The 21,250-nt window shown below is 47.9% G+C and overlaps 1 protein-coding gene across 1 annotated transcript in view; it reads left to right on the top strand.

Moving 5' to 3' along the window:
- DPYD (dihydropyrimidine dehydrogenase) overlaps positions 1 to 21,250 on the top strand; it is a 347,040-nt gene that overhangs the window by 266,551 nt on the left and 59,239 nt on the right. The gene's annotated exons all lie outside the window — the stretch shown is intronic.

Below are 21,250 nucleotides of genomic sequence, written 5' to 3'. Positions count from 1 at the left end.
TTAACCCCTTGAGTGCTGGGAGCGCGATCGCGCTTCTCCTGCAGCGTCCAGTTCTAAGTCTGCTTTTATTAGTGATGATGATATTGCTAAATATGTCAATTCTTGCTGTGAAGATGACGATTTTGTGGAAGATATTGAATAATATAACTTCATTTACTTATTTACTTGCGATTCATAATTGTTTTCCTAAACTGCTGTAAAATCAGCAAAAAAATGCCTTGGCAATTTTAGCATAGCTCCTAGGATATTGGTTGGCACTCAAAGGGTTAAAAGGCTAGGCAGTTTGTCCAAAATCCTGCAGCCAGGAAATGGCCAGGCCAGGCCTGGGGGTCAGTGTCTGACGCAGGCTGCTCCCCTGCCCGCGGCTCCTCAGCGCCCCCGTAAAAGGGCCTAAGATGACGCCTGGTCTCTTCAGTCTGCTTTTGATCTGGATGGAAGGAGAGGTGATGTCCTCACTGCATCTTCCTTCCCTAATTCTACTGAGCACAGGATTGTATCTGCGGGGGAGGGGAGGGGGGGGGCGGCGGGTGTACAGCATTAACATCTGTTCCAGAGCCACCGCGCCGTCCGTTCCCGTCTCCCTTCTGCCCGCCGACACCTGAGGTTTGTTTTTCCCGTGAGAGTCCCTCTTGTCCTGCCTCTGATGCTCGAGTTAGCGCTGTCCAAGCCAAGGCCTTTGTCACCGTCTGTCCCAGAGAAAGGCCATCTATCCCCTGCCCTTCTCACCGCCTGGACGGTCCTAGTTGCCAGAGAAAGGCCGATGTTGCCGGCCGGGGTGGACCAGCCCTCCGCGCCTCTGCTGTTCGCGCTCAGGGGCTGACAGGCGTTCTTCTCACTGCGCAGGGGACGGAGGGCCTCGCTGTCCCCCACGTAGGCCAGACAGAGGCTCTCACAGCCCTTCCCAGGCGGTCTACTTGGCAAGAACTTCCTTTAGTTTTACACGTTTTCGTTTTCTCGTTCGCTGGAACTGGGTACAGATGAGGGAGGCTAAGCAGTTACTGTTTATTTTGGAGGCGCCAACGACCTCACATCCTTGAGAGGGTTTTGTAGGATAGTCAATAAATACTCCCTAAGAGCTTATGTTTTTATTTCGAATTACAATTCGACCACATTTAATCCCTTGTTATTGCTTTGTCAGACTTTTAATTGAATTATTCAACACATGAAACAAAAGGAAAGCATTGTAGACGGCGTGCTAGTATTAGCAGAATTAGCAGGGTGCTGAGAATTATTAAAGAGGACATTATGTGTGTTTATCGGGCGTTTAATTTTGCCTGTTTGTCGATGGAAAACATCCTCTTGGAAAGGATTTTCTTTTTTTCAAAAACCTTAATTGTGACAATGCCTTCTTAACATCCGTGAATATACTGCACCAGCCAGCGAGAGCTGTTTGAATCCTAATTAGTCAAAAATGATGCCTAATTTCCACTTTAACTCTAGAACGGCCAGCCCACAGTGTGGCTGGTCTTTAGCACAGAGGGAAAAGCTGGCCTTCCAAACTGGCATTGAAAAACGGCCCCTGCTCATGTAATGGGGCAGGCGTAACCTTGACCTTGAAGGGTCAGTGTCAGAAAGGAAACTGTGGCTGGTTCTCATGAGCGTCGATACAAAATACCCAACTATCAACATGCTGCAGCCAGCAGGGTATGAGCATGAGCATGTGGGACGCATCACAGTAAGGCAAGGTTGGTTTAATCCCCCGCCCCAAAATTCAATTAATATGAATCATCACTTAAACAGTTAAAGGGCAAGGGGGGAATTCATATGTTCCTCTTAATAGGTATAGAAAAAAATGTGTGATAAAGTTCAATATCTATTCATAATTTTTAAATCTTACAAAACTATGAATAGGAAGGAATTTTCTTAAAGTGATTAAACATGCTTGCAAACTAACTGCAGCAAATAGCAAAACTTACTGTTGAAATGTGGTGAGCATTATTGTTAAAGATCAGAGATGAAACAGGATGGATGCCTGCTATTTGCATATCTAGTCTTCATTGTGCTGGATATACTATGGCAACTCAGCAAGAATAGAAAAATACATTTAAAATAAAATGAAAGTATAAAAATAAAAAATATAAAAGGATTGGAAAAATATTATCCACATATCTTCTGGTTATCTACAAGTGACATATAAAATTTTCCACTGATAAATTATCAGAATTAATAAGAGAGCTTAGGAAAATTGCTGAGAAAAATATCAACATGCAAACACCAATGTCATTTCTATGAACAAGCATTTTTAAATAACTACTGTTTGCATTAAAAATATAAATAAGATGTAATCTTACTGAAGATTTGTACAATTTTTATGTAGAAAATTAAAGCATTTTTATCAGAAGACATTTAAAAAGGATAAAATATGGAAAATATCATATTCAGGAATTAGAAATTGTAGCATAAAGATTTTTATTTTTTCCAGAATAATCACTAGGTTCATTGCAAAACTCATAAAAATTCCAGAAGAATTATATGGATAATAAAAGGGTCAAAAATATCCAAGGCATTCAATAATAATAATAATAGAAAATATGTATATAGCATTTTTTTCTGTGCTAGCCATTGCTCTAAGCAATGGGGAGTTGGCCTTAATCACTATCAGAAATTCTTATAAGGCATCCTCTCTCTCCCTTTTTTGGGGGAGGCAACTTAATTTGGGGGGGCCTTGTTTCAACAAAGCTTAAAAAAAAAATTCTTCTAAGGCTATATAGCTCTTAAGATAATGGTTTTGGCACGGGTTTATATATATTGTGCAAAGTTACAGAGTAGAGAACTCATAAGAAGACCCAGGCACATATGCAAACTTGATTGATTTACATGAGCTGTCCTTGCCAGACAGTGCAAAGCTGTGGAACTATGAACTAAATGGTCCTTGCCCAAAAATCAACGGCGAGTCATTCAAGACCTACATGTCATAGGCTTTACTACAAACATTTAAAAAACAATTTTGGTGTCCATGTAATTGATTTCGTGATATGGAACTCTTCCTCAAACAGGCAGAAAAGGCACAAATTTTAAAAGAAAAGAGTGATCTCAAAAGATACCATGACTAGAGTAAACAGACAAGATACAGACTGGATATCAGCATTTTCCTACAGTGAGCAGGGGCATGATGTTTAACATGTCTATATAACATATGAATATAAAATAGGTAAACATAAATATATACGCAGAGAGAGACAGAGTGAGCACAAAGCAAGCATGACGTTTTTGTTAAATAATCACATGTGGGTATATACAGATAGGCCTGTATAAACATAGGGGTGGGCAGTGGACAGAATGCTAACCATCGCCCCTCGTGGTTAGACACTCTGGAAATTTTATTTCTTATTTGATACAGTTGTCTATCTAGGAAAACAATAGTTAATTCTTGTGCGTTTTTAAATATAACTATCTCAGTAAGTCAGGTTTTAAAGTATATTTTTCTGTTTGAGTGCAAGGGGTCAACCACAGGACTGTGTGCATGCATATAAGCATAACCAATGGACACAGACACCAGGAGGGTGAGGGCATGTTCTGGGGGCGGTGTGCGGGTGGCCGGGGAGAGGTCAGTGGGGGGTGGGGGGAAGGAGACATCTACTATATGTAATACTTCAAACAATAAAAAAATTTTTTAAAAAATCCTGCACTTTACCCACAAAAAAATAAAATAAAATAATTTCACCACCGTCATCTTATTAGACTGCAGAAAACTACTCCAGGGCCTTAACTCAGGCCGAGAGGTTGGTCTGTGGATTTAAAGCATAAACCAGGTTTAGTTGGAAATGCTGCTCCATTTCTAACATCCCTTCGAGTGTGGTTACTAGCATGTACAGGTTGACTCTGGGGCAGTCTCATTAATTTTTCTAGGAAATAATGATCAATAATAAATTATCCTAAACTCAGTTGCTCGGTCTAGGGTTCCTTTCTATGAAGTGGTCCAAAAATGGCTAGTTTTTATCTAAGAAGAAGTATAGTTTGATAGCTCTCTGTAAATCTTTAACGATGCAGGGTTCATCAATAATAATTCACATTATTGGAGTCATTTTAAAAATAAGATCCTTGTTAAAAATTTCATAGAGGACACAGCCCATAAGATTTTATTTACCATTTACCAGAAGGGTAAGTAGGTGGAAAATCATGATGTAAATACAAGCAGGTGGGGATTGTAAAGACTCGTAGGCTCTTTAAATTTGCCACTGCTTTGTGAAGATGTGGACTGTCTTGCCAGCGACTTCCTGCCTATTTATTACAGAAAAGGGGTTTTCTCCCACCCCTACCCCCGAGAGAACGCCACTCGCCCCCTCTGCAGGCCTATGTTCACGCAGTTCTGTGCTTGCCTTTACGCCAGTGGTTCTTAACCTTCCTCATGCTGCGACCCTTTAGTACAGTTCCTCATGTTGTGGTGACCCGAAACCATAAAATTATTTTTGTTGCTACTTCATAACTGTAATTTTGCTACTGTTATGAATCGTAATGTAAATATCTCATATGCAGGGTGTATTTAGGCGACCCCTGTGAAAGGGTCGTTCGACCCCCAAAGGGGTCGAGACCCACAGGTTGAGAACTGCTGCTTTACGCTTTCTCATGGGCGCCGTAAAGCTCATGCCTCCCTCCAGCCGTAGCCAGGGCATGGACTGAAGGCTGAAAAGCCGGTCAGCCCTGCTCCCGACCCCCTTGCACAGTTAGGAGAAGCATTACCCTCTGCAGGGGAGACAGCCAAGCAGAACGCTTTACTCCCTGCAGAGACATGCAGCTTCAATTATTGATTATGCTAAATGGCGTGATTTCTTAGGAAACTCCATTTCCCTTTTCTGTATTTCAAATAGTACTTTTGGGAGAGAGGCGCCTTTTGAAAACGATGACAGTTCACTGGGAATAGGGGGCGGGGGGCGCGGACCCCCACGCTGATCTGTGGCTCACAGAAGGCAAAGTGCTCATTGCGCTTGGCACTCCTCACTTGATCCCTTCAGTCCCAGCTCAGCTGTTATTAACCTTTGTTTGTGACAATTGAAGAGAATAATGGTTGAATTTGGGGCCTTTAATGTCACGTTGAAATCAATAGCTGTAAATGGTAGTTGCCACAGTCCTAACTGATCTGTCACATTCAGACAAAGAGGGCCTGTCTGGGTTCATAGATGACAGCGGAGACAATTACACGCACACACACACACACACACACATGCACACGCACACGCGTGAAGCTCAGAAGACCTTGACAACACACCCATCAGGAAACACACCGGTCCTCAGGTTTTTAGAAGGTTTTATTGATTTTGTTTTGTTTGTTTTAATCGTGTGTTTTTTAAAAATACCTAAAACGATTGGAGTGGCATAGGCTAATAGGATCCTGTAGATTTCAGGTGTGGGTTTCTGTGATCCAAGATCTGTGCCCACCAAGTCAAATCCTCTTCTGTCACCATATATTAGGCCCTCTTTGCCCCCCCCCCCCGCCCCTCACACTCCTTTACTCTAGCAACCCCCATAGATTTCATGAAAACATTTAAAAATAATAAAATAAAGTCAATAAAAACAAACCCTCCTATATAATAAAAGGGTAATATGCAAATTGACTGACCGGCAGAACGACTGGTCGCTATGACATACATTGACCACCAGGGGGCAGACGCCAATGCAGGAGCCGCCCCCTGGGGAGTCAGTGCGCTCCCACAGGGGGTCACCGCTCAGCCAGAAGCCAGGCTCATGGCTGGCGAGCACAGTAGCGGTGGCGGGAGCCTTTCCCACCTCCGCAGCAGCACTGAATAAAAACAACTGTCCGACTGTGAGAGGGTGCAGGCTGGGCTGAGGGACCCCCCTCAAGTGCACGAATTTCATGCACCGGGCCTCTAGTAAAGAAATAAAAATTTAGCAAAATAAAAAGTAGAAAGAGTTAAAAAAAAAATATCTGAAACTGTAGGTGGACCACAGCCAGTGAGCAGACTCCCACAGGCCTCACACATGGGGCTCTGCCGTGAAAATAAATGGAACCGTCCTTTGCAGTGGTGACGGTGGGGGTGGGGGGGCGTGGATGATCAGCCCCTCTGTGAGCTGCCGGGACAGAAGCTGCAAACAGCACTAAATAAAAACAACTCCGAGCCCACGGAGCCAGGCCCGGCCGCCCGGCCGCCCGCTTATCTGTCCCCACGCAAATCGTCCTCGGACTCATTCATCAGCGTCCGCTCCCAGGGCTGCGTCCGACCTCGTCTTCCACGTCCTTCTGTTCATGGACATTGTGTGGATGCAGATGAAGGGACGTGAGTCTCCTGTTCTCAGGCGCCACTCTGATAAGCATATTGGCCACCTCGGAGCCCACGGCGGCCGTAATCATCTGGACGTTGATTAATTCCACTGGGAGCCCGAGCCCCTTCTGCTCAGCCTCGGGGAGTCGTGTGGAGTCATGAGGAAGTCTCGGTGCTTCCTCCTGAGGAGGGAACTCGGGTAATTTCCCCCATAAAATAATAACAGGTCTCCGAGTCCTACGAAGGCATAACATGAAAAATTCTTATTCGCTAAAAGGCCATTCCTGCCGCCCTTTGAAAAATTAAATTAGTTGTTCTTGGAAGTAGAAACTAGAAAAATTCAATACTACAAGAACACAGGAGATTAAAAAGAGGGACATAGATGAGATCAGCTGCTTAAGTCGCCTTAAGCAAAGGGACTATTTTTTTTCTCAGCTTAAAATTTTATAAGACAATTTTTCAGACATAGCATTTTCCAAACGTGTTAGTTTAAGGACTCTGACTTGTTAAAAAAAATTATACTCGTCAGAAGTAACCTCACTGAAGAGGAACATAGTCTGTTTCTACTGGGCCTGTTTTTCTTTTTTTTTTTTAACTTTATGTCCTCCGACGAGCATGTGAGCTTCCAAACGGGGTCCCATGGGAACCAGCAGAGCGCTGGGGCGTGAGCTCCATGAGAAACAAACACAAGAACATGCACCCCGGTTCGCGGCACCGGCCATCAGGTTCCCGCTCGAGCCCGAATGTGGTCCAGGCTAAGCCGGAGCAAACGTGGCCACCACTCCCCGTGTGGTCCGAGTTGGGGGAAGCATTCAGGCGTGTGACGCGTCCGTGGTTCCTGCATAAATCTGAGACCCTGATCTCCTTACGTTACACTCTCTGGGGTGGAGAAGAAGGCTCGTGAGAAAAGTCTAGTGTCACGGCGCGTGCGGACGGATGTACTTCTGAGGACATCTGCGTCGCTTTAGGGTCTTTGAAATTCAACATAAGTGAAGGAAGTGTTTGTGTAAATCCGGTGTACATGCCCACACGTATAGGTGGGGGGGGCGGGCGGAGAGAGGGGGGAGGAGGACCTTGGGTTTGGTGACTGTGAGATTCTTATAGGGAAAACATACAAGGAAGACAGATGAGCTAAAGACAAAGGAGGCCCAACCCCAGCAATGGTCCCGCTGATTCGGGGGAGAGGGGACAAGGGCTGAGGCCTCGCACCCTCCACCCACGGACCCGGTTTCTCTCTGCCGCTCACCCTATCGCCACTCTCCTGCCAACACCAGCAGCGGATGGAGGCGTGTGGAGGCTTGAGGTCTGCTCCAAGAACTGGTGAACGGAACCACTATTGGTGGGGAAACCGCCGAGATGTCCTTGTGGCCAGTGGTGCGTCCAGTGTACTCTGCTGGGTCTAGGAGGAAAGATGCGCTATGGGGCCCCGACTTCCACAGTATCCAATAGACCACGCAGGTTCCTTATGTCATCCACAGGGCCGCCATCCTTGCTGATTGTCCCCGGCGGACTGGTCCAGATCTCAACGGGGTGTATTCATCTCTCTACCGTCACTGTGTTTTCATATATGTCCCCATTGGTTCCACAGCCATCGCGTCGTGCTGCACCTTATGCCCCACCGCGAGGTGGTGTGCCTCGGGTTGTGTGCTGAGCAGTCGGTGCCTGCGGTTCTGGGAGCCAGGCCTGTTGTCATGATGGAATGCCACTCCTCACCACCTTTCATGATTGGGGTCTGTATTTTCACTCTTCACATCACAGTGCCATTCCTGCACTCACTTCTTTTCACTTTAGCTGCTCGACTTAACTTTTAACCCAATCTGGATATTTTTATAAGAAGCTCAGCCTCTTCGGTATGGAGTGTGATTGGTCCATGTGATTAGTTATTTATTTCCTATCTTGGTGTTTCCTATCTGTGTGCTTGGTTGCGGTTTTTCCCTTGGTCTTTCTCACTCGGTATGGAACTCTTGTTCTGTTCACAGTGATCTGTTAAGCAGTGTTTCTCAATCAGTGCATCAAGTTCATTACTGATGATGGCCCTTCTAGGACACCCCACGTTTATGCCTGAACCCCTTCTCCCTCCACTCACGGGGGCGTTTAGACTCCTTCCTATCTGCTCCTTCCTGTCCTCTTCCCTCCACAAGTCCTGGGTTTTTCTGCGTAGCTGAAAAATTTCAGTTGCAGATTTTTATTAAATATATATATTTACTTATTCAAATATATAATTATATACACGTTTAATTCTAAGAGCCCTATCTTGTAACTTCTATTCCAAGCCTTGCTTAGAGAGAGTTACCATCCGCTAGCTTAAAGCGAGTTACATCCACACTGTCTGTCGTGCTGTTAAATTCCGCCTCCTCTGCGTGGAGAGAAGCGACTTGCTTCCGGCTGAAGTGCTGTGTGTTCTCAGATAAGATGCCAGGACCTGGGTGGCTTCGGCCTGAGCCCTTGGGTGCCACTCACCATTGTGCTTTCCTTCCCATGGGAGGGCTTCGTTCGCTGATGTGAGGGTTCTAGCGTCATAGTCCTCTGCTGTAACAGCACAATCAGATAATCTCCCTTTTGTAGGAAGACGACGCTTTGTTCTTGGCAGAAGCGAGAATGTCTTCATTAGCATTGGAGGTCAGACGCTTGCCCTGATTATGTCTAGGTGTGTGGCTTCCTGTAAAATTAATCCTGTCTGCGTCTGACTGAGCCCATTTTGTCAAAAGCCTTTCTCCCACTCAGGGAACTTTTTATTCTATTATTTCCCTGATTCTCTCTTTAATTCCCTGCTCATGTTGTCCCCATCTGGAACTGCTCCTCTCTAAACCTCTTACTTTATTGCCCGTTTTCCTTGTTTTCCCCTCCCCTTTCATGGCATTATCCGGACCTCTAATTCCGTTCTCAGCATGGCTACTCCGCTTTGCGATCCCTCTACTTGGTTTTAGTACTCAGAAAGTCATCATTGCCCATTCAATTAATTATTATTTTTATTTTCTAATTGCACCTCCTTGCGAATACTCATTACACTTACGTTAGCATTCTCCTCGACCTCATTCATTCGTTCTTCCTTCATGCGAGCTACCTGGGCAGCTTGCCTTCCTTCCACGCATCCCTGAGCCCATGAGACAGGTGGGAATTTTTCTCGGCTTCCCTATCACGGAGGTTTCACCACAAGGGCACACGCCAGGACGGAGGCCCTCCTGAGCTGTAGAAAACCGGAAGGCCCAGCTGCCATGGCTCAGAGGTTGAGCATCGACCTAGGAACCAGGAGGTCATGGTTTGATTCCTGGTCAGAGCACATGCCCAGGTTGTGGGCTCGATCCCCAGTAGAGGGCGTGCAGGAGGCAGCTGATAGATGATTCTCTCTCATCATTGATGTTTCTGTCTCTCTCTCTCCCTCTCTCTTCCTCTCTGAAATAAAAATAAATACATACATACATACGAAAACCAGAAGGCTACAGGTGATGCCTTGGTTCTGTGTAGTGAGCTGGTGGCCCCTTCACTGAGCAGGTGGACTGTGTAGGTGCAAGTGGGAGAGAGCCAGTGCCCCCAGACGGCAGAGCTTGGAACAGGTCCCCTCTCAGGTGTCTGCGGGGCAGAGCAGGGGCCGCCCAGGGGGTCTTTGCGAACCGAAGCACCTGAGGCAGTGCAGTGCCGGCACCTGTGGTGTCACCTTCACACCCGCTGAGACCTTTGCTCGCAGCGTGGAGGAAGCCTCGCTCTGGCTACCTTCCCCGGGGACTCAGGGCTTCAGAGGTGCTGACCGGCTCACTGCGGTGTTGACTTCCTCTGGCAACTTCCCACCTTTCCAGAGCCCACTCGGCGCGGTTTTAACTGTCGTCGTCAGGCACAAGTGACATTTTGCTCTTACACATTTGTTCACTCTCGCCTTTGTGTTGTTCGGGTTATTTCTACCAAAGCTAATTTCCCAGTGTCTCCGTCCACACGTTTGGGGTTAAAAATGGCAGGTCAGCATGATGGAGTTCTGCCCTGGCCGGTGTGGCTCGGTTGGTCCTTGTTCTGGTCAGGGCATGTGCCCGGGTTTCGGGTTTGATCCCAGTAGCGGGTGTGCAGGAAGCGGCTGATCCATGTTTCACTCTCACATTGATGTTTCTCTCTCTCTCTCCCTTCCTCTCTCTCCTAAAATAGAAATCAAGTTAAAATTTAGAAAGTAATAATAGGATTATAATGTCCTGCCACTGGGTCTATAGAATTCTGTGACGTAGGGACTACACGGTCACAGACCTACTCAGGTGCCTGAAAGTGAAAGGCCCCCCCACTTAGAAAGGAGGCAGGAATGGAGATCGGTGGCCAATGGGACTAAGCAGGGACCGAGTCCAAGCTCTTCATGCCACCAGCCCGGCTGCCACCAGCCAGTCAGGTCCTGCAGCCGGGGGACAGCCCCCGCCAGTGTTGACACAGCCCCGCCGGTGGCCATGGCTGAGAGTCGCTGAGCTGTCCGCATGCCCACGCTATTGTCCCGGACTCTCCCGGCCACGCACGCCTTCCACATCCCACTGAGCCTCCTGTTCACTTCATTCGGGTGCTGTTCGCTGGAAACCAATTCCAGAGACCCTGTCGAGTTGTGATTCTCTAGGTTAGACCGGCCTCGGTAGTTTCTTAGCAAAAGGCCTGGGAGTTCTGCGTCAGCTACGATGTCCTTTGAAAATCTCCTGCCTGAGGACAGCGGAGGCGGGAGGGTCGCCGGGGGCCTGCCCGGGTGGATGCATCACCACCCTGTGGGCGGACGGAGGGCAGCACGGGGGCAATCAGTGCTTTTCTCCTGGCGGGGACGACAGCGGGGATCGGGGTGAGTCCTGGGGCGTCCGGCTTCCTCGCTGATTGGCTCTCCTGGCTGATTTCTTTCTAGTCAGCAGGTCCCTCCTCCTGCCCAGACCGGCCTCCCTGCTTGGTGCCTCCGCCCAGCCTTCTCCGTTTTACTGTCTGACTCGCTTCCCCTCTTTTCTGTGTTTCATTTCTCCATCTTCCCGGCCCCGGCCCCCTCTCCCCGGGCGTGATAGAAGCCCTGAGATAAACCTTCCTCCCATCTTAGCAGCCTCTTCGTACGCCTGTCCGTTTTCCTGCTTCATCTCCGGTCACCTAGGAAACCGTCTTTGCTCCCTCCCCATCCACACCCCCACTCTCCTCCTGCCCGACCTCCCTCCCTCTCTCCTCAGAGCTGGCAGGAGTGTAGTCAGTCCAGTGGCCCCAGGCTCTGACCCTCCCCCAGCCGCCACAGCCTCATCTCACTCACAGCCTCGGCTTCCTAGCTTCTTGACATTGGACGCGTGTGGTTCCTTTTCCATCTCTCTGAGCACGTGTTGCCTCCCCGTTCTGATCCTTTTCATCTCGTCCCCAAGCCAGGACTAGAACTCGGGCTTCCTGGCTCCTGGTGGAACCCTCTCTCCCTGGCATCACGTATAGCTGCCCAGCACGTCCACGCTTCCCACGCATGCTGAGCGCCGACAGGAGGTCAGCACCCTCAGGGTGAATTCACGGCGGTTCCATTCTCCCAGGTTCTTTAAATAACGTCTCTAATTATTATTTTTTAAAATTGTTTATTGATTTCAGAGAAGAAGGGAGAGGGAGAGAGAGAGAGAAACATCAATGACGAGAGAGAATCACTGATCCACTGCCTCCTGCATGCCCCTTCCCCACCCCACCCCCATTGGGTATTTAGCCTGCAACCTGGGCATGTGCTCTTACCGGGAATTGAACCTTGACCTCCTGGTTCATAGGTCGACGCTCAACCACTGAGCCACACTGGCCGGGCTGATTTTTGTAATTACTTTTCTGTGTATAGGATGCCCCCCACTTTTCCAACCCAAAATTAAGAAATCAATATTTTAAACATTTTGCTGGTTTTCCTCTTAATGATGTTTCTATCTCTCCCTTCCTCTCTCTGAAATTAATGAAAACATTTTTTAAAAAATCTGCATCTCCCAAATAAGTGCCATCTTAAGCTGAATAAGCCAAGTTTTAGCAATTACCGAAGAATTAGCAAGAAATTGTCGGAGAGAGGTACTCTCCGAGCCCTGAGACGTCGATATTAATGAGCATATGTCCCAAGACCTCAGATCCCGAGCATCGCTCTCCTGTAAAACCTTCCTCAGAAAGAGTCTGAAGTCTAACTGAAATGTGGAGACGGTCCCCGTGGATCCCTAATGCGGCCGTAGAAGCAGAACGGAGTCATCGATGAGCTGTTCACGTGGCTTGTGCTTGAGCCCCGGCTGGAACATTTCCAACATCCCTGCGCGTGTTTCCCGTATAGAGCATAGATGCGCGGCACTGCCACTGTACCCAGAACTTCTGCTTCCTGAGACGCAGCCAGTTCTAAATGGTTTAGTGTTTCCTTCATGTCCATGAGAATCAGCAGCTGGCTTTCTGCAGGGGTCGCTTTAGACAGATCACTTTGAAAACTTATTTTGTGCCCTGGCCAGTTTGGCTCAGTGGATAGAGTGTCCACCTGCGGACTGGGGGGTCCCGGCTTCGATTCCTGTCAAGGGCGTGCAGAAAGCAGCCAATCAGTGATTCTCTCTCATCATTGATGTTTCTCTCTCTCTCTCTCCCTCTCCCTTCCTCTCTGAAATCAATAAAATATATATATATTAAATAAATAAAAAGTTTAAAAAATTATCCTGTGCTTCTCAGTTGGAAAAAACCTGTCCGCACTGCACAGCAGCGTGGGCGTCGGCTGCCAGAGGCCTCCACAGCCAGCTCATCTGCAGCCGAGTGGCTCGCTCACACCATCCCTGCTGCGTGGTCCAAACTCCTTACACAGGAGATGTGAGCAGGTCTTACGGGATCCCCCACAAACACTGGACACGGCACGCGTGTAGTTAGTGGGTGTCCGAGCCGTACTGCATCATGGAGCGCTGTTCTTCGTTCTTGCTTTTGTGTTTTCCGTGTATCCATCGCACTCATACAGCATTTACTTACTTATCTACTACACATTCACCGCTTTCTCTCCCAGAGCCTGGGCATATAGCACTGCTTGTCCAGAAGGAGGCACGGCCTCCATTGGGCGTGACCCAGCCCACACCATTTCCGTGCTCAGAGGACAGGGACTCGCTCCGAGCAGACGCACGTGCTTTGGGGACAGAACCAAACAAAGGGACAGAGTTCGCAGTCACACATCCGCCGATGGTGGCTCTGCTCCCAGCCCTGCCCTGACGGCACTGCCACTGCTCATCTGTTCACAGTATGTGCGTGTGTACACAGGCCCAGACAGACATGGTGTGTGCATGTGTGCTTGCACAAACATACACACATGGGTCTATGTCTTCAGTGGAAACCGAGTGCATGTATGATACATTGTAAGCAATTTCACTGTATACATGTATATTTCACTCAGCTGTTTTATTTCTTTAATATATTTTTATAAATTTCAGAGAGGAAGGGAGAGGGAGAGAGATAGAAGCATCAGTGATGAGAGAGAATCATGGATCGGCTCCTCCTGCACGCCCCCCACTGGGGATGGAGCCGGCAACCCGGCTTTCCCATGCCCTGATGGGAATCTGTCCGTGACCTCCTGGTTCATGGGTTGACACTCAATCACTGAGCCACCTTGGCCAGGCTCACGCCCTGTTTTAAATCCTGTGGAAGCCATCTGGCCCTTGACAGTAAACGACATAAAACAGAAACAGGAGCAGTGGCTGAAAGACCTCATGTGAAGGAGGCAGCTCGGACCCAGAGCTCCACACGCAGGCTGGGCAGGAGGGCCGGCCGCCTCAGGCCCCCACGGCAGGTCCTGGCCCAGGAGCACTGGCTGCGTCCTCAGTGCTGCATCCTCGGTGCTCCTGGAACCGTTCGGAGACGGCAGCCTGGGTCTCGGGAGCGTCTCGGGGAATACGAGGGACCTGGCGGAGGAGCTCCAGAACGTTCCTAAACAGGCACAGAGGCCACACGTTCAGGAGACGTGCCTCATCTGACTTCTGACGTGCCTCATCTAGCTATGCTGGAGGCCATACCTCCTTCTGACTTCCTGCTCGTGCAGAAGCCTGTGTAGCTTTAAGAAGAAATGTAACCCAACGTATTTTCTTAATAAAAGCACAGACATTCAATTAATCTTATGTCATTCTAGGTCTGTGTCTGGAAGTGAAATGCTACCCATTACTCTTAAGCCTCTCTGAACAGATGGCACTATTGTTGAATTTGTGACAAAATACAAATGCCATGATTTGGAGGAGTTAATTCCGTTTCTTAGGTCTGGTCTCCTTCAGCCAGCCTGCCTGCCCCCCTCCCCTTATCGATCCTTCCGCCCCCTCTCTCTTCCTTCCTCTCTCTCTCTCTTTCTTCCTCCCTTCCTCCCCTCTTTTCGTCCTTCCTCCTCCTCTCCCTTCCTTCCTCCCTCACTCCCTCCCTTCCTCCATCCCTCCCTCTCCTCCTTCCCTTTTTCTCCATTCCTTCTTTGTGAAGAAAATCTCACTACCCAGCGATAACCCATTTGAACACAAGTGCAGACATTTGCGGTTTTAACTTCTGGTGAATGGTCTCATATAAAGTAGAGCAATATATGGTTTTTCAAAAACCGTGACTGGTACAATGAGGCTGGTTAAGCGAATGGCTTGGCTCGGCATTAGCCTAACTTTCACAAGCCCTCTACCCGCTAACACCTGCCTCTCGGTGTCCTGCTATTGTGTGACCTAGAAAACCGGGTAATAGAAACAAATAGTGGTCTTATAAAACACTAGTGGCTGGGTGCACAGATTCGTGCACATTGAAAGGAAATTAATTAGAAGAAATATTTTAATATTGCTATTCGCCCTTTCTCAATAATAGAAGTGTCAACCAAATTCACAATCGACAGTGACAGATCGAAACACGCGTGCAATTGGTGCCAGCAAGAGCTTTATATGTATCGTGCATGCGTGAGTCAACTTAGCCTCTTCTAGATATAGAATAAACTTGCTTCATTAGACCTGCTTTCTGATGTAGCTAAACTTTTTCCAGCTTAGCAAAGCACCCCAACTTCTCTTTCAGGTCATTGTCAGCAACACAGCAGTAAATATCAACACGAAGCAGATTATTATTGTAGATCACACAGGGACAACAAAGGGTAAAATGTTTAACTGCAGCAGTGTCTGACTATATTCTGGGCAGTGGAAAACCTGGAGTCATTTTCAAGGTCCATCATTTCTTTTCAGTCGGATCAAGTTTCTAAGCTTCTAAATCTCTGTTTCCCGGCTAATGAGAAGAAAATAGGATTCCATCGAGCCTTCTATCTGCCTACTCCAGGACTTCTGTGAGGATCAAATGAGATGAGGCACAGGAAAATGCTTCACAGACATTTGATTAAACTGTAAAATGTTTGCACCTGGCTGTAAAGCAAGTTATGTTCCTGGGCTGAAGAAACTCCAAGGAGGCTAGTCGCTCGGGAGAGGAAGCCGGGCGTTGCTACATGACGTCATTACCCAGTGCCCACAGTGACCCTTTCCGGGCTGGGCTAGGCTGTGGGCCACATTTTGTGCCATCAGGTCTTGGGAGCACTGCCTGCGATTTGGTGGGGTGTCACTCTGGGGTGGTAGCAGGGCCTGTGACCCACTTGGGGGAAGGTTTGTCAGCGCCAGGTCCATGGTGCCATTTATTTTTAAATGGCCAGTGCACATCATGGCAGCTCCTGCATTGAGTGTCTGCCCCTGGTGGTCACTGCACATCATAGCCATCCGTCGGACAGACACTTAGCCTTTTCTGTATATAGATGTGTGCCTGGTATTTGCTTTGAAGTCACGTCTCATTCTCATAAAGTCTTAGCGAAGGTGATGAATAGTCGACAATTTTATCTGTTGTAAACCAGTGCTATGCTCCCTATAGATGATATGGCATGATGAAAAATATATTAAGGTCCTGACTTCAGACCACTCAAAATCTAGGAGCACAGAAAAAAAGTTAACTCCATGAAATTAAAATGATTTAAGTCACTGTAACAGCAAGTGGTGATTTGTGTTGATCCTGGATAGAATACACAGGGTTCCATGTGGATTCCTCAGGGTGAGCCCGGGCAGCCGTCCCCAGTGCACACCGCCTCCCAGTCTCCCCTTCTCCCCCTTCCTCCTGCCCTGCTGTATATATTTTAATACCTACTTTCCACTGTATTACACATTTATGCATTTTCTACCTGCTGTATTTTCCACTTGAATGACAACTCCATGAGTCCAGTAAGTGTCTTATCTACTGTTATAACCTCAGCAGCGAAGGCAGTAGCTGAACATATATTTGTTGAATGAATGAATGAATGAGTGAGTGAGTATCACCCCATAAGGGACTTGTTGGGCAACAGGTGGCCTCCTCTGTGCAAGCAGGATAAGTACGGCTGGTGATGCCTTACTGTTTACCACGGCGCCGACTGGCTCTCACACACGGACTCGCTCCCCTTCCCCCTTCAAGCACTAGCTGACGATGAACAGCAAGAACATGATGTGAAAGGAAACAGACAGGTCTTCACACTCCTTCGGGCTGTTGCTAACACATCGACGTGGGCCTCCCTCCCTCTGACTTCTTTTACAGCTGGGCAGATCTGGGTTTATTTCTGTGGTTCCATTTGATGTCACTGTATCAAGATGAACTACAGGGTACACGATGTTCAAACAGCTGTCTGTTCCCTACATCAGAAGTGCGGGCCTGAGTAAGGGGTTCTTGAAACACACGGTATATGTTTGGTGTTGTCGGAGTTAGGGGAAGTATCATAGAAATATCAACGTCTGTCTATTCCTTTTTATGTGAATACTGTATTGATCAAAACTCACAGATGTGGAATAATCTGATAGTTACTCGTTTTTGTGTGTATTTGTGTGTTATTTTTTTAATATATTTTTATTGACTTAAGAGAGGAAGGGGGAGGGAGAGAGATAGACACATCAATGAGAGAGCATCATTGATCGGCTGCCTCCTGCACGCCCCCTCCTGGGCATCGAGCCTGCAGCCCAGGCGTGTGCCCTGCCTGGGAATCAAACTGTAACCTCCTGGTTCGTAAGTCGACGCTCAACCACTGAGCCACGCCGGGCGGGCTGTATTTGTGTTTTAATTGTAGAGCAAGGTGCTGACCTGATGTGCCCTTCACACCTGTTGACGCAGATGTTTCTCAGCTCGCCTGTGGTTGCGTGCCGAGTGCTTGTCAAGGATCCAACACTGGAAATGGAGAAGGCCAGGACTGTCCGTTTGCAACTCCGATTCTATCCCAAAGGGAGAGATACTTGACTTGGAGTGTGCTTATACTAAAATCGGCTCTTCTCCCTCTGACATGGGGCATTCAGCATTAATAGCTTAACCACAAAAATGATCTTCTGCAGGATTCAGCTTCCGTATCCTGATACACATTTTTTTGTTAATGCTCATTCCTATTCATGCAATTTTAACAAAATTTAGATTTACGATTTTTCTCCTTTTCCCTTTCTCTTTAATAGCTCTTGTAGGTGTCAAGTTCCTCCTATCAAACTGGCCCGATTACCTCTCACTCACCGTGGAATTCATTTTCTCTAGCTTATCTCTCCTGAAACAAATTGTTAGCTTTGATGAGATGTTCAATAACAGGAAGAAATAAGCCCAGAGGCCCCTTGGCACAAAGAACTGATGCAGTAAGATTAACTTAAACATTTGCAAGTGATAGCTTTCCTATACTGATTGATTGCAACAGTCGCAGAGACACTGCAGCGAGCTGTCAGGAGAGCCAGTTGCACACAGTAGGTGTGTCGCTCTTGGACAATTAGCAGCCGAGTGTGTAAGAACGCTCTACAGGAGCACTCCTGTGTTCTATGTCGTCCGACCATTTGTATCATCTTTTCTAACGTGTCTTTGGAAATGTACAACCCTACTGATACTTGTCAGATATTGTTATCAAATGGTCCACCCAGTTATGTAGCAAATCATACTCAGGTAGTCGTCTCTTTGCTAAAGTTCTATGAAGCCATAAGAACAGAAGAATATACAAAACCTTAAAGGAAGATAAATGAGGAAATTAATTCTTTCGGGGGCTGGAGCCAGTGTGTAGACGTGAGTGGGGAGGGGACTGTGGGCGGAGGAAACAGGGGTAGTGACGGCTGGCCTGGGAGGGACACACAGGTCAGTAGGCTAACCTGACTCCCTTCGTTAGACAGGGACCGATGTGGGCTGCCCGTCGTGGTTCATGTGTAGAGCGTACGTGTGGTCTGTTTCGTAACTATTTAGAACCAGCTGTGTGGCCACATGTAATCACAGCATCATTGATCCCTCGGTGGGATCTCTGTGGCATATGGAGAGCGTTGGCTCATCTCCAGCACTGCGAGGGGTCACTGCATACGGGCTCTGAGGGGCGCCGTGGCCGCAGGGAGGGAGACGCCAGCTCGCTATTCGGTTGAGAACAGGCTCGGTCTATTTGACATCAGCCGAAGGCCCCATCTCGCCTCTCGGCAGTCATCCCCGTCATCACATACATGTCAGGCCCACGGCTACTGACTACCAGGTGGTTATAGCTTCAGATGCTTACTTTCATTTGTCCCCTTTTAAAAATAATTTATTACTCTGACGCTGCGTCTGGTCTTACGGGTAGGAATGAAGTGGGAGCCTTCATAGTTCTTGCGTGCAAGGGATGGCAGAATTTCACTTCAGGGAGCAATTTTGCTAAAGGAGATGATGGTTCAGGCCTGGAAAATGGGGAAGAAAATTAAGAAGTTGAAAGAGGCACTCAGTTTGACCTTCGGGGCCCGCGTTCTCTCTGTCAGAAAAAGGACGCAGTAAAATGCTGGCTACTTACTGCCGGGGCCTGCGAATGAGGGCTCAGAAGTTCCTCAGTGGAAAACATCTTAGAGCTGCTAAATGGATTCGCTGAAACGCCAGCTTCTAAGAAAGGCATTTTGAAAAGACTTGTACAGCATGAAAATTGCCAGGTAAATTGAAGAGAAATGTTTCTTAAAGTCACAAACTTCACTTGTAATTTAGCTCATCAAGAAATTCTCAGTCCCATTCTCTGGTGCTTTTCCCTTTATTTGCAGCGTGAAACCAGGGAGATTTGGTGCCCTCGGTAATTGGGGGAACGCCAGTCCTCCAGAGAGAGGGCCTGTCACAGGGGCCTCAAAGCAGCAAGGTACCCGCACCTATCACTCCCACATGCTAGCACTAGGACATGTAGCTGTATACTATATGCTACATACTACCTATAATAATAAAAGCGTAATAGGCTAATTAGACCAGACGTCCTTCCAGACGAAGCCGGGGCTGCGAGGGCAGCCCCGGGAAGGGAGGCCTACTCTTGCATGAATTTCGTGCATCGGGCCTCTAGTATACTATAACTATATAGTAGTTATTAGAATTAGACATTATTATCTTATGGCCCAGCAAGGAAACCAGCGACCTCCTGGGGCCTGGGACAATGCTCAATCCACTGAGCCACACCAGCCAGGCCCCAATAAGATTTTATGTCTGTTTTTGGTAATTCTGAGCAGGCTGCATGCCACGTATTATGCAAGGCGAGTGATCGTTCGCCTATTGTCCGATTCTACCTTGAAGCGAGTTTCTCAAAGGACATGCTACCCCCATCACCTAGAGCTGCTGTCATTTCTAGGCTACGTCCCACGGAAATTTATCACTTACACATCAAAGTCCCAAAGATGCAACTCCCTCCATCACGCCGATGGCGCGGTGATAAATATTTCATGAGCATCGCGTGGGCAGGGCCGATCTCCATTTTCATGAGTGAGAATTTGTTCAGCTCAGTCTCCAGGTTTTACTATTCACGGGGCAGTGTGCCCTGTCGAGCGTGCCACACGCCGCCGCATTCATCGTTCTGCTTCATGAGGAAATGACTGTCCTGAAAAAGAGAACAAGCACAGCCAGAAGGACTGTTTCTTTGTTAAAATGATTAGTTCTGCTGCCCGGAGACAATAACAATCACCAGAAATCGCCTCGTCGTAGCGCCTTGGCCCACAAACGCATAAGGTCTGGAAGGACGCGAGATGACGGGCTGAGACGCATGAGGCCCACGTGAAAAGGTCCTTTCTAAAGGTTAGACCATTCGAAATCTCATCTTAAAAGACTCGGAAAGGTTAAAATGCAAAGAGCAGCTTTCTTACATATACAAAGATTAATTGCAAAGGGTGTGCTTGCCTACTGTTTCATCGTTGAAATACGTGACTATGTTTCTTTCTGGCTTTTTCTTTTATTCAAAAACCACCTTTCCACTTGCTAAGATAATATTCCCACGTTCAGTAACGAATTGCTTTTGCATATCTTAGGGTGATCTATCAGGGTGCACTCTACCTGTCAGAATACATTTCGCACTAAAAGTAATGGGCGGGGAGGACTGTTGTCTGGGTGGGACTCAAAGAGCGTGACTACATCGGAGCTGTTTTCTCCGATCACCCTCTAAATGACAGGTGATCACCCTCGAAGTGACACTCGTCCGTGAGAACGCAGGCGCCGCGGAACCCCCGGGGACGGGCGCGGGAGCACGGGCGCGCGTTGACTCCACTGGCGCCGCTGTGGTCAGTTCTTTCCAGGGTGCGTGTTGCGAGGTGCTGCTCGGATCTTGGGAACGTTTGCAGGAGCCAAGGTTCCTGATGAGCTCGTGTGCAGCCTGTCTCAGCACCTGCTCGCATCCTCAGAGATCGACTGGGGGTCACAGGTCTTCTCCTGACTGAGCCTCCTGAGAACAGAAGTGAGCCCTGGCCGGGATGGCTCTGTGGGTAGCGCGTCGGTCCCGGGTTCGATTCCGGTCAAGGGCACGTACCTTGGTTGAAGCTCTTCCTCAGCCCAGGCCCTGGTCGGGGCACGGGCAGGAGTCAACCAATCGATGTGTCTCTCTCACATCGATGTTTCTCTCTGTCTTGCCTCTCTCTCCCACTCTCTCTAAAAAAAAAAATCAATGGAAAAATATCCTCTGGTGAGGATTGCATAGTAACAATAATAATAACAACGAAAGCAACAGGTTTCAGGTCCCATAGCGTTCACCCAGGAGGCCCCAGTTTAGATTCTCCCTGCTGGACTTCAGCCAGGGAGGTCACTGGAAATTCTGCGGGTGTCGCAAACTCTCCCCCGGAAGTTTAGTTTGATTCCTGCTACATCGTGGGTGGCACGTCCTT

The sequence above is a fragment of the Myotis yumanensis genome, unplaced genomic scaffold, assembly GCF_028538775.1.
Source record: "Myotis yumanensis isolate MYYU_CA2020_CCGP unplaced genomic scaffold, mMyoYum1.0.hap1 SCAF_17, whole genome shotgun sequence".
NCBI classification, from domain to species: Eukaryota; Metazoa; Chordata; class Mammalia; order Chiroptera; family Vespertilionidae; genus Myotis; species Myotis yumanensis.
This window is presented reverse-complemented; position numbering and strand designations above follow the sequence as displayed.